We start from the raw sequence: 11,381 nt of genomic DNA on the forward strand, positions 1-11,381 counted from the left end.
GCCGTGCGCTCAGTGCGCGGCGGCTGCGGGCTCGTCCCGGTGCAGGCGCGGGCGGGCGCGACGCGGGGCCGGTAAGGTGCGCTCCGCACAAAGCATCCCCGCTGGGCAGCGGGGCCGGCCGCTTTTATATAACTTGCCTCGTTCTCCGAACTGGGGCAGCGGCCCCAGCCGGAGGGGGAGGAGGAGGGAGCGTCCAAGCGGGGTTGCCCTGGGCCTGGGCACCTGCAGGGGCCCCTCGCCTCTGGCATCCGGGGGCGGGCCGGGGGCGCCTGGGTCGGCCTGTCGTGGCCCGGGGGCTCGGGCCGGCGCGACTCACCTGGCGCCCTCGGGGCTGCGATTTGCCTTGGGAGGTGTCTGCGAAGGCGGCTCTGCAGCGGTGGGGGTGGGGAGGCTGGGGCTTCGCACTGCTGGAGCTGGGGTGTCAGCCAGTTCCTGGCGGGTGTTTCTTGGTTGCTGCCGCAGGGGCTTGCTTTTTCGGGTTTCGCCTCTAATCTCACCCGACTTCTTCCCCTTCCCCCCCCCGCCACGCCCGCGAAGTTCATGGCTTCTGCAATGCGGTGGGTGTGGTTACCTAGTAAATTGTAACTGTGGTCCCTTGCAATGAGAGTATTCTTCTCAATTTTCTTTTTATATTACGGATCTGAAGTTTCCTAGGGTTTTTCCTTTAGTTGCAGCCCAGGGTTAAAGTTGGTAGAGATGATTGCTGAACAGAACAAATAGAATGATGAAGAAAACATGTGGTATTAATTACTTGTGGAGGTTGGGTTGGGAGGTCCTGCGAGGGCCCGGCAGTCCTGCTAATGCCGTGCTTCCATTGCGTGTTTAAGTTGTTTCAGCTTTTTTACATTAGTCTTGCGGAATTGCTTTTGCAGATATCCTGCCTGTCCTTTTGGGGGGCGGGGGTTGCAATGGGAATTTTAAGCTCTCTGAGGTGGCCAGGTGTGCTGGAGTTTCTTTTGGTAGCATTAACTTCTATAGTACAGGAAGCGTCGCACGAAGTGCTTAAAAACATTATTTTGAAATTCACCCTGATTTTAAAGTCTCAAGGAAACAAAAATGATAAAATTCCACTTGATGTCTGTAAGCCATGGACGTAGTCCCAATTACAGCAAATTAAGCAGAAAAGCCCTATTAAGAAAAGAGAGCAGCACATCAAGCTCCAGTGAACTCTGGGGACTGAGAGGTGATTTCTGTCTTGGCTCAGAGGGAGTGTTTAAAAAATGCATGTTAATTTTGGTATCAAACTTTAAAAACTTTAGTTGGAGTAACAAAATTAATGTGAGAGGGAATAAATACTAAACTGGAGAAGCGTGACTTCAATTTGTTAATTTGCAAGGCATTGATAGCTGAATGCTTAATACCGTCTCATTTGCATTATGGTTTTCTGGTAGTTTAGAAAAGCAAACTATCAGATGCACAACTTACTGCATCAAGTTTATTTAGTTAATACACTTTAGCCAAAATAAGTTTTTCAAAACAGATCACGTTTTGTGAATAATTCATCCATAACAAGAAGAGTAGCCACTTTAGTTTGTAAATCCCTTTTAGGTGAAGGATTCAGGAGCCGTAGGTCAAATGTCAGCGTCTCAGTGAAATATTTACATTTAATGTTTAAGACATTTCTTCTGCTTGAATACGATTTAGGTTAAAAGCAATTTTTCATCAATTCTTGTACAGTGCTTGGACTTTGGCCAACTTTGTGTTGAAATAAAAGATCAGGATATTTTTAAACTTGATCGGATGCAATTTTATTTATAATTGTTTTTTAAGAACTGGTTGGTCAAATGCATTAAGGGGCCACCTAGGTAGAAGAGATGCAGCTATCCATGTACTGAGAGATGTGTTGCTGTTATCTTGTGAATCTTTTCTGGACTTATATGGTGTATTAGATTAAGTGTGGCAGGAACTTGCTGTAAAAAGTGTTTTCTGTAAAATACTGTAAAAGTATTTTCTTCCATGTTACATGATGTGCGTTCATCTTTTAAGTTAGTACTTTCCCTAAAATTCACAAACTAGAATTCATGTCCTCTCCAGTAAAGTAGAACTCTTAAGAGTAGACTGAGGAATAAATGTTGTCTTTCTGTGAGAATTTGACTATATATAAAGAAGAGAGGGACTTTTTTTTTTTTTTTTTTTTGAGATGGAGTCCCACTGTGTCGCCCAGGCTGGAGTGCAATGGCACAGTCTCGGCTCACTGCAACCTCTGACTCCCGGGTTCAAGCAATTCTCTTGCCTCGGCCTCCCGAGTAGCTGGAATTACAGGCGATCACTACCACGCCTGGCTAGTTTTTGTTTTTTTTGTTTGTTTGTTTTTTATTAATAGAGACAGTGTTTCACTACGTTGGCCAGGCTGGTCTGGAACTCCTGACCTCAGGTGATCCGCCTGCCTCGGCCTCCCAAAGTGCTGGGATTACAGGCGTGAGCCACCGAGCCCGGCCAAGAGAGGTTGCTTGAGTAATCTACCCTGACATCTTTAATTCCCATAGTCTCCTCTCAGTACCCATCAGTTTTCCGTGGAATAGAGACTCACAATTGAAACCCATGAATCAGATTTATCTTTAGCACCACTTCATTTAGAGAGATCCTTAATCGTGCGATCACTGCATCTATTTCTTTCAGAAGGCTAGCTAGCTGCTGATTTGTTGGGAATTCATCAGGCGCTCAGCCCGGGGAGGGTTCTGCAGTTATTTGGTTTGCCTTGGCTGTGAGGAATTGTGTGCTCAGAAGCAAGGACTGGAGCAGTGAAGTCATTGTCCTGCCTGGTGTTGTGACATCACTATGGCTCACAGGAAACAAGGGTGGGGCAGGCAAAACCAGACCATCTGAAGCATCTCGCTGGCTTTACAACTTTGCCTGATCAATGACTGAGACTCTCCTTTCTCAAGTTGAACTGCATTGCGAGGTATTGTTTGGAGAATTAGAAGATATAAATGAATGTAAGACTACATGGGAAAATGTGTCTCCAAGAGGAAGGAAGGAGAGGTGTGTGTGTGTGTGTGTTTTGTGAGTGTGAAATAGTAGAAAACATTGAATATTCCTTTTGTAGAGAAAAATACTGTAATTTTTTAGAAGGGCCATTTACAAAATTAAAGAACAAGAAAAATGAGTATATTTGTATTTATATATTGAGTCAACATATTTCTTACTGTTCTTTGTACTAAAAGAGCATTCTTTTAAATTCTCGATTTAGGTTATTAGTAATTTTAAAAGTATGTGATCTCTCTGAAGATGCAATTTACTTATTGGGTAGGCAATGTTCTCATTTATTTTTAAGTGATGTGATTGCAGTTGGCAATTGGAAAAAATGGAAAAAGGTATTTCATAAGTGTAGAAGATATCTGCAGTGATTTGGAGTAATTGATTTCCATTTCCATTTTTGTTTTATATACTAATTATTTTATAATTTAGCATTTTAATCCTAATTTAGAATTCTAGTAGAGAGGTGATCAGAGACATGTTTCACCCAAATTAGTGTTGAATAAATGATAAGACTGAAATTCAGAAACAATAAAGTACATTTCATGTTTTCCTTTCTGAATTTATAGTAATATCAGCATAAAAAATGAAGAACCACAGAATGGCTGCAGATGTTCCTTGTCTTTTCCATACCTCCTTGCTAAGATGACTGACAATTTTCATGTGAGTGTATTATGTATGTAGGAGCTCTGGGCAGTTCTTTCTTAACTGTGTAGCAATTCCAGAGCAGAGTTTCAAAGCATAAAGAAGAAACAAATTGGGAAGAATGGCACAAGTAGAGAAGTTGAAATTAGATGCCAGAACTGCAGATTACTTGGTTGAAATGTCTTTGGTCGTGCATTTTTAGTCCTTGCAATGACTGGTTAAATTGCATACTTTGGAATTGTAAGCTTCTATTAGCACCAAACCCCTAATTCTTTTGTAATTTGCAGTACAGAGAAAAAGCTGACAACTTAATTTTTAGATTGCTGACATTTTGATACGTTGTTCTTATAACCCTGCCTTACAAACTAAAACAGAGAGAGAGAGAGAGAGAGAGAGAGAGAGAGCGAGAGAGAGAACGCTGAAAGGTCTATATTAGACCTAGAAAACAAATGCAGTATTTAACCTGCCTTGAGTATATATTTTTCTTTCCAGTTATATTGGGTGGGTGCTTGATGAGGATAGGGAGTTATTTCTTTTGAAGTTTCTTTCCCAAACCGAGTAGAGGACTAGACACTTAAAGCCTTCAGTAAATACTTGTAGAATTGTCTAAAAAGTGGGACCATTTGTAACTTATGCTTTACTACCAAAAAAAAAAAAAAAAATCTTGGAGAAGGTTTAAAAGCATTGTTGCTTTATTTAAAACGAGAATTACCGGACTCATGTATGTAGTCATTATTTTTAATGGCATGCTCCTCTTCATAACAAGATTGTTACCTCTGTCTGTAGCTCAAATTGGGTAGGTCCTAGAGGTTTTGCCATATCAGGGAAGAGAATCCTGCAGGTACCAAGAGAAAAGAAGAATGGTTTCTTTGAGGGAAGAACTGCAGGGAGTCGGCTTCCTTTCCTGCCAGCTCTAATTGGTGTCATGGAGGACATCAGTGTGGAGGGTGTCCTCTGAAGAGGGGAGGGATCAAATGGGATGGTGACAAAAGCTGAAAAGGATTAGTGCTGGAAGATGATATTGATCTCCTAGCATTGAACTAAAGAGAGGAAAACTATTTTCTGTTTTAGCTCTCTCTTCTTCGGTCATTTTTGTACATGCCTGTGTTTACATCCTCAAATAGCGAGTTTCTTTGTATTTGATTCAAGCCCCAAATTTCATCATTTCTAAAAGAAAGTTATTTTTTCACATTTAACATCTCTGAAATTGGGATATGTCTTACATGGCTCTCAGCCATGTGGCAGAGAAAAAGCTGGCAACTTAATTCATTGATTGTGAATATGCATCAAAAATTGGACATTGGATGTTAGTCTATTGGAGAAAATCCTGGAGACAGTAATGGAGCACTCTTAAGTGATGCATTTCTAGTGCTTGTGGTGACTCAAGATGATACTGTGTGGAAAAGCATAGATTGCAGTAACTCTTAGTTGATGTGCAATTTGGAAGAGTTGAATTCTGAATATGTAAGAATTTTTAGGAACACCTTGGCCAATCTATTTTGTTTATATTTTCTTTATGCGTTGAATAACTAAATCAATTTGAGTTCTTTAGATAAGAAGAAAATGAAAATTCCAGTTTCTGAAAATGTATGAGTCATAGCTTAATTGGCAGAGTGCTATGTAACATAATGTTATCTCTTATAATCAGTGTCGTGAAGGTTTATCGTTTGGCTGTGCAATTTTTTTGAAATGTACTTTATAATATGTAGTGCTTATTTTACACTATCCATTCTCTGTATCAGTGATTGTTTTTCTGTGTATTATTCATTGTTTCCTATGAAAGGATATGTGCATCCTTTTATAGGAAAAAATCTACTGAAAATTCTTCATTTCCCATTTTGACTTTCCTTTTTGGCCTTGGGAAGATGACTGGATTTTGATAGAGAATCTCAATTAGTCATTGAGCAGACATTCCAGACAGGACATTCCAGAAGTCAAGAGACCTACCTTTAGCTGGAATATAGCCTGTACACTGGGGAGTAACGGGAGATGTGCCTAAGGAGGGAGTGGGAGGTCTGATTGTGGAAGGCTTTTGGATATGAGAGTAAGGGATATTTTGGACTTTGCTAGGTAGTGGGGAGTCATTGAAAGTGGTTGAGTAGGGAAGAAGAATATTTTTTTCTCGTGATAAGTGTAGGATGAGTTGGAAGAATAGGAATCAGGAGACAGATGGTCTTTAGTTAATGGAGTTATCCAAAATTTTGCAGAAATTGAATATGATGTTTTTTTCTCTCAATGATTGATATTTTGGCAATTCATTCCATATTTTTGTGGGAGTATTTAACTGAGGATTAAATACTACTTTTGGATTGTTTAAGGTGGAAAATGAGATATACTAAATATGGAAAGATTTTCTTCTTATTTATCCTTTCAATGAGTATATCTCAGTTATTTGAAATATTAAAAATTATACATTCTCACTTTAAAATATATTCTAACAATACTGAAAAACCAAAGAAAGAAATCTCATTATCTGCCTTTCTGAATGTATTACGTATCAGAGTGGAATAGGACAGACCTGGGTTAGGCTCTCGGCCTTGCTATTTAATAACTATGCGGCATGGTTCTTTTAACTTCCTAGAGCCTGTTTGTTCATTTATAAAATGGGCATAATGCTTATGTCTCATGGATATAATGATTAAATGATGTAATACATGCAAACACTGAACAAGGTGTCTGGTATATCACAAGTACTGTGTAAGTAACAGTAGCATCATTTTGCACATATACAGACTTACACATAGGTTACATAATATTTTACATGAATAGACTTCTATCTTAAATACTTCTATGTAACTATTTTTTGTTTGTTTCTTTGTTTGAGAACAGAGTTTCACTCTGTTGCCCAGGCTGGAGTGCAGTAGTGCAGTATCAGCTCACTGCAACCTCCACCTCCTGGGTTCTAGTGAGCCTCCCAGATTCAAACGATTCTCCTGCTTCAGTCTGTCAAGCAGCAGTTGGGATTATAGGCGCCCACCACCCCACCTGGCTATTTCTTTTTTTAATTGTTAGTAGAAATGGGGTTTCACCGGGTTGGCCAGGCTGGTCTCGGAACTCCTGACCTCAAGTGATCTATCCGCTTCAGCCTCCCAAAGTCCTGGGATTACAGGCGTGAGCCACTGTGCCCCGCCACACTTTTTTTTTTTTTTTTTTTAAATGTAACAGTGTGTCTGGCGGAAGCTTTTTCATGCATGCAAATCTATACCCACATCATTATTTTTAATGGTAAATAAATACTTTCTTTTGGTCTTGTGCAATACTGGTAAAGGATCATTACCTTAATAATGGTGATGATGTGAAGCTTTGTCGTCCAGCCCCCCTACCTCCTGCCACTTGGTGCCTACGCTTCATGACTCCCTTCTTATATACATATAAAGAGGCTTGCGGTAAAACAGGATATTAAAAAAAATTAAAATCTCTGATGATTGTGTATATCTCCATGTTGTGTGTGAATATTTAGTTCTAACAAACTAAAGCAAACTTTCACCATATATTTCCTGATTTTTTAAAATTCAGAATTTAATGTCATCTCTTCATGGAGGGCCGAGCTCACCCAGCTAAGCCTAAGCTGAGTTGCTAGGTGCTCACCATTCTCCCATGTGCCTCTCGGCATGCCTTGAGGGACACCAGATACAGCAGCCTGGACCTGAACTAGGCTCTCCAGAGTCAAAACACCCAGGGTCTGGCATCGTTTAGTAGGTATAGGGGGTCACTGGGCTTCCAGAGATGGAAAATATTAAGCTTCCTTTGGTCTCTCTCGCAGTTCCCAACCCTTCCTTCATCCTCAGCAATAGAGTGGTAACAAATGTCATATTCTATTTACTTCTCGAGGGATGTGGGCTGCTCTGTTATGTTATTCACAATCCCATTATTTTGATGAATCTTCGATTTACCTGGAATCCAGTCTTCATTCACCCATTTGAGGAGAATAGCTTTATGATCCTGAAAGCGGTGCTAGCTGGAACGGTGCACCCAGGCTTCTGTGAGATGATGCCATCAGGGCGTCTGGAGGTCTCAGGCTGGCCCTGACAGTTGCATCCTTCTACATAATTTGTATCTAGAGTTACTAACGTCCCAGAGATGCAGGGAGTTTTTGGTAGTTTCATTACAGAGAATTACTCTTGATGAATTTTGGTATGTTTTATACCATTTTGTGTGGTTCGGTGACAGCTTTTATTAACTTTAGAAGGAATATGCTTACTGGCTAAGTATAAGACTTAGAAAGTAGAGGTTGATTAATTTGTCTGCTCAAGACATCTGGAGAGCTTTTCCTTTGAATTCTTGAAATGAGAGCAGTAATTCACTGGGAGAAGTTATATTGTAGAACAGGGTCCCCAACCATTTTGGCACCAAGGACCTCCATTTTGCTCGCCTCCTGCTGTGTGACCCTGCCCTTGGTGCAGAGGCTGGGGTTTCATGGAAGACAATTTTTCCATGGACGGATATTGTGAGGGATGGTGTCAGGAAGAAACTGTTCCACTTCAGCTCATCAGGCATTCGATTCTCATAAGGAATGCACAACCTAGATCGCTCGCATGTGCAGTTCACAATGGGGTTCGCACTCTGATGAGAATCAAATGCCACTTCTGATCTGACAGGAGGCAAAGATCAGGTGGTAGTGCTCAGTCGCCCACCACTCACCTCCAGTTGTGCGGCTCTGTCCTTGGCCCAGCAGTGGGGGATCCTTGTTGCAGAATAAAGAAAATACGAGGAGTTACGGAAGATACAGATGGAAACATCTGCTAACTTTGAGCTAGGTAACTGTCGGTGGGGTACTCTATTTCTCTAGGCAAGATTCCCCAGAGTGAACAGATGAGGATGCTGCCTACCTCAGGGTTGAAATGAGATCTGTGTTTGAAGACATCTAGAACCAGTCTAATGAGAATGTACACATAGTACATGTTTTCTCATTTCAGTAGTATATGCTGTTGTCCTCTTTGCTTGTTTTTAGGGACATGTGTTAGGAATTGTAAGATCCTCAAGATGAGTATAGAATTTTGTGACATTCCACTACAAAACCCATAATCCAAAAGATGGCCCTCAGTGAGAATGCAGGATTTTTTGAGTGTGAAACTCTAGATAACAGTAGAGGTTTGCAAAGAATGAGACACAGTGGTTTTCAAATTTTCGCATACAACAGAACTACCTGATGAGTTTGTTAAAAAGGAATTTTTGGGGACCAATCCACGGATTATCATCTAATAGATCTGGAATTGGATCCAGACCTCCTTATGTCCTGACAAGTACTTTGGTGAAATCTGATCCATGTGGTCCCTGGACCACATTTTGAGACACACTGTTTTAAGGACTTTTGTCTTAATGACTCTCCAGCTTCTTCACTATTGTCAAATAAGCATTTAACCTGGAAGGAAGTTACAATATAAATAAACAGTACTAATGTTGGAGAGAATGTTTAGCGTAGAGCAAAGAAACCTGGCCTTGGACTCAGAATGCTTGGGCTTCTTTATGGCTGGTCCATCACTTGTAACTTCTGTGGCCCTAGGAAATGACATAAAATTTGAAAGGTTAAGGAAGTAGGATAAAAGGTTAGTTTTCTTATCTGTTAAATAGGGATAATGATGATTATGTAGCAGAATGGTCACAATGGTTGAGTAAGAATCTAATTAAAGTACATAGCTCTTAATATCTCTTCAGTTGGGGTTAATTTTCTTGCTTTGTGATTGGTAATAGAGTAAAATGGCCTTGAAGAAGAGATGTTTCTATGAGTAAATGTGATCCTGCTGGTCAAAATCATACTGAGCTATGTGGGTCCTACAGATACTTTTTTTTTTTTTTGAGACGGAGTCTTGCTCTGTCGCCCAGGCTGGAGTGCAGTGGCCAGATCTCAGCTCACTGCAAGCTCCGCCTCCTGGGTTCACGCCGTTCTCCTGCCTCAGCCTCCTGAGTAGCTGGGACTACAGGCGCCCGCCACCCCGCCCAGCTCGTTTTTTGTATTTTTTAGTAGAGACGGGGTTTCACTGTGTTAGCCAGGATGGTCTCGATCTCCTGACCTCATGATCTGCCCATCTCGGCCTCCCAAAGTGCTGGGATTACAGCAGATACTTTTAAGATATTATGAAGTTCTTCACTTATATATGTGAAACTTAAGATGATTAAAAGCTTTCTTTACAAATGTTGCTGTGTTTAGTGACGTTCATATCAGTGGTAAATGGTCAGACTACATTATTATTTATTAGCATTTTTTTCCTAAGCTCATATTCGAGAAGGACACACACACTCACATAATGCACATACGGGGACAACAAAACCAAAGTCACTGTATATCACATTTAAATTGCATCAGTTTCTTAGACTCCGAAGATAAATTCAAGAAGAAACTTCAGTCTTTGGAGCTGTAGTTGCCATTCAGCCTTAGGGTCTTAAGCTTTTCTGACAGCATGGCCATGTCTTGGTGCAAAGAAGCAGCAAGCCCGATAAATTATGTGACCATTTTCAGACATTGGCTTTTTTCCCCCTCCTTGAACCTTCTCCAGTTGTCATCAAAATTGCGATTTTGGAGTTACATCTAAGGGTTTTCACATTAAGACAAGACATGTGAAAAGATCTTTGACAAAGGGTAGAATATACGTATATGAATAAATTAAATTTCATTTCTTTTTTTGCCCACTCAGTGTCCAGTAAAATGTTCCTCTCACACATTTACTGGTCTTACTGACTTACCATCATACCTCTTATTTCTCCATACTCTTATTTAAGAGTTGGATTCCAACTTGATATCACTGCCTGAGGCTTCTCCTGGCTAGAATTGTAAAGCATCTTATTCCGTCATGTTAGAGTGTGTAAGGGCCTTTGTGCTGCTCAGATCAAGGCCAATCCCCCAGGCGCCTTATCTCAGTAAATGCTTTATTGACCCCCAAGATGAATCCAGGTCTTCTCTACTCAGAGCAGCTTCTGAATGATCTCTTCTCCAAATATCCTAGTTCAAGCATCTCCTAGAATAAAGAACCAAGCAAAATTAAACCAACCCATCTTTTGACCCAGTTTCCTCCTTAAGCTTATTGCCAATGTTTCTTCCCAACTGCTTGGTTGTCAGACACGTGTCTTTGAAATTAAGATTTGTCCAGGCAGGATCCTCATTTGGCACCAATGATAGTTTAAAGTACTGAGATACACGCTGAAAGTGAAAAGACTAGACTGATGGCATGTGCCAAAATGTGACTCTTTGAGCCTTTGTAAAATTTTGTTCCTTTCTCTGTTCTTTTATCTGTTTGTTTATTCCACAAATACTTATGGAATGCTTGTTATGAACCTGGCACCATACTCAGTGCTGGGGTTACAGTGATGAACAAATCAGATTGTACTCTCCTGGAAACTGTATTTTAAACAAGGGGATGAGTAGTAAATAAGATTTCAAATACCAGTGAACACTGAGCAAAATCAAAGCCCAGAGACTTTGCGTGTGGAGCGCTCCTGTAGATACTATCATTTAGGGGATGTTTAACATTTTACCAAGTCTTTCTTTTTGTTTGCACCCCTTCTCTGCAAGTGTGGTGTCAATTCTAGATTGTAAGTGGAACCAGGCAGGGACCATGTCTCATCTTTGTGTCTTTGAGCCTGATACAGTGCCTCACACACAGCAGGCCTTGTTAACTGTTAGACAGATAGTTCTTACTCTTACCGCTCTTTTTTCTCATACCTTGCCTTTCCTTATAAGAGTGTTTTGACTTAAAATATACATTCTCTTCTTTCTTGTGTAAGCTCAGTTTTTTTTTTTGTTTTTTTTTTTTTTTTTTTTTTTT

The 11,381-nt window shown here is 40.6% G+C and overlaps 1 protein-coding gene across 9 annotated transcripts in view; it reads left to right on the top strand.

Annotated features, from left to right (window-relative positions):
- Nucleotides 1–11,381, top strand: part of EPB41L3 (erythrocyte membrane protein band 4.1 like 3) — a 153,687-nt gene that overhangs the window by 1,115 nt on the left and 141,191 nt on the right. Inside the window, exon 1 of one of the 9 annotated variants that reach the window (XM_017867920.1) lies at nucleotides 2,689–2,902. The exons of the other annotated variants lie outside the window; for them this stretch is intronic. The gene's annotated coding sequence lies outside the window, so the exon portion shown is untranslated. Of the gene's footprint in view, nucleotides 1–2,688; nucleotides 2,903–11,381 lie in introns of those variants that run through there. 9 annotated transcript variants of the gene reach the window in all.

This window comes from Rhinopithecus bieti, unplaced genomic scaffold, assembly GCF_001698545.2.
Source record: "Rhinopithecus bieti isolate Rb0 unplaced genomic scaffold, ASM169854v2 scaffold_3856, whole genome shotgun sequence".
NCBI lineage: Eukaryota > Metazoa > Chordata > Mammalia > Primates > Cercopithecidae > Rhinopithecus > Rhinopithecus bieti.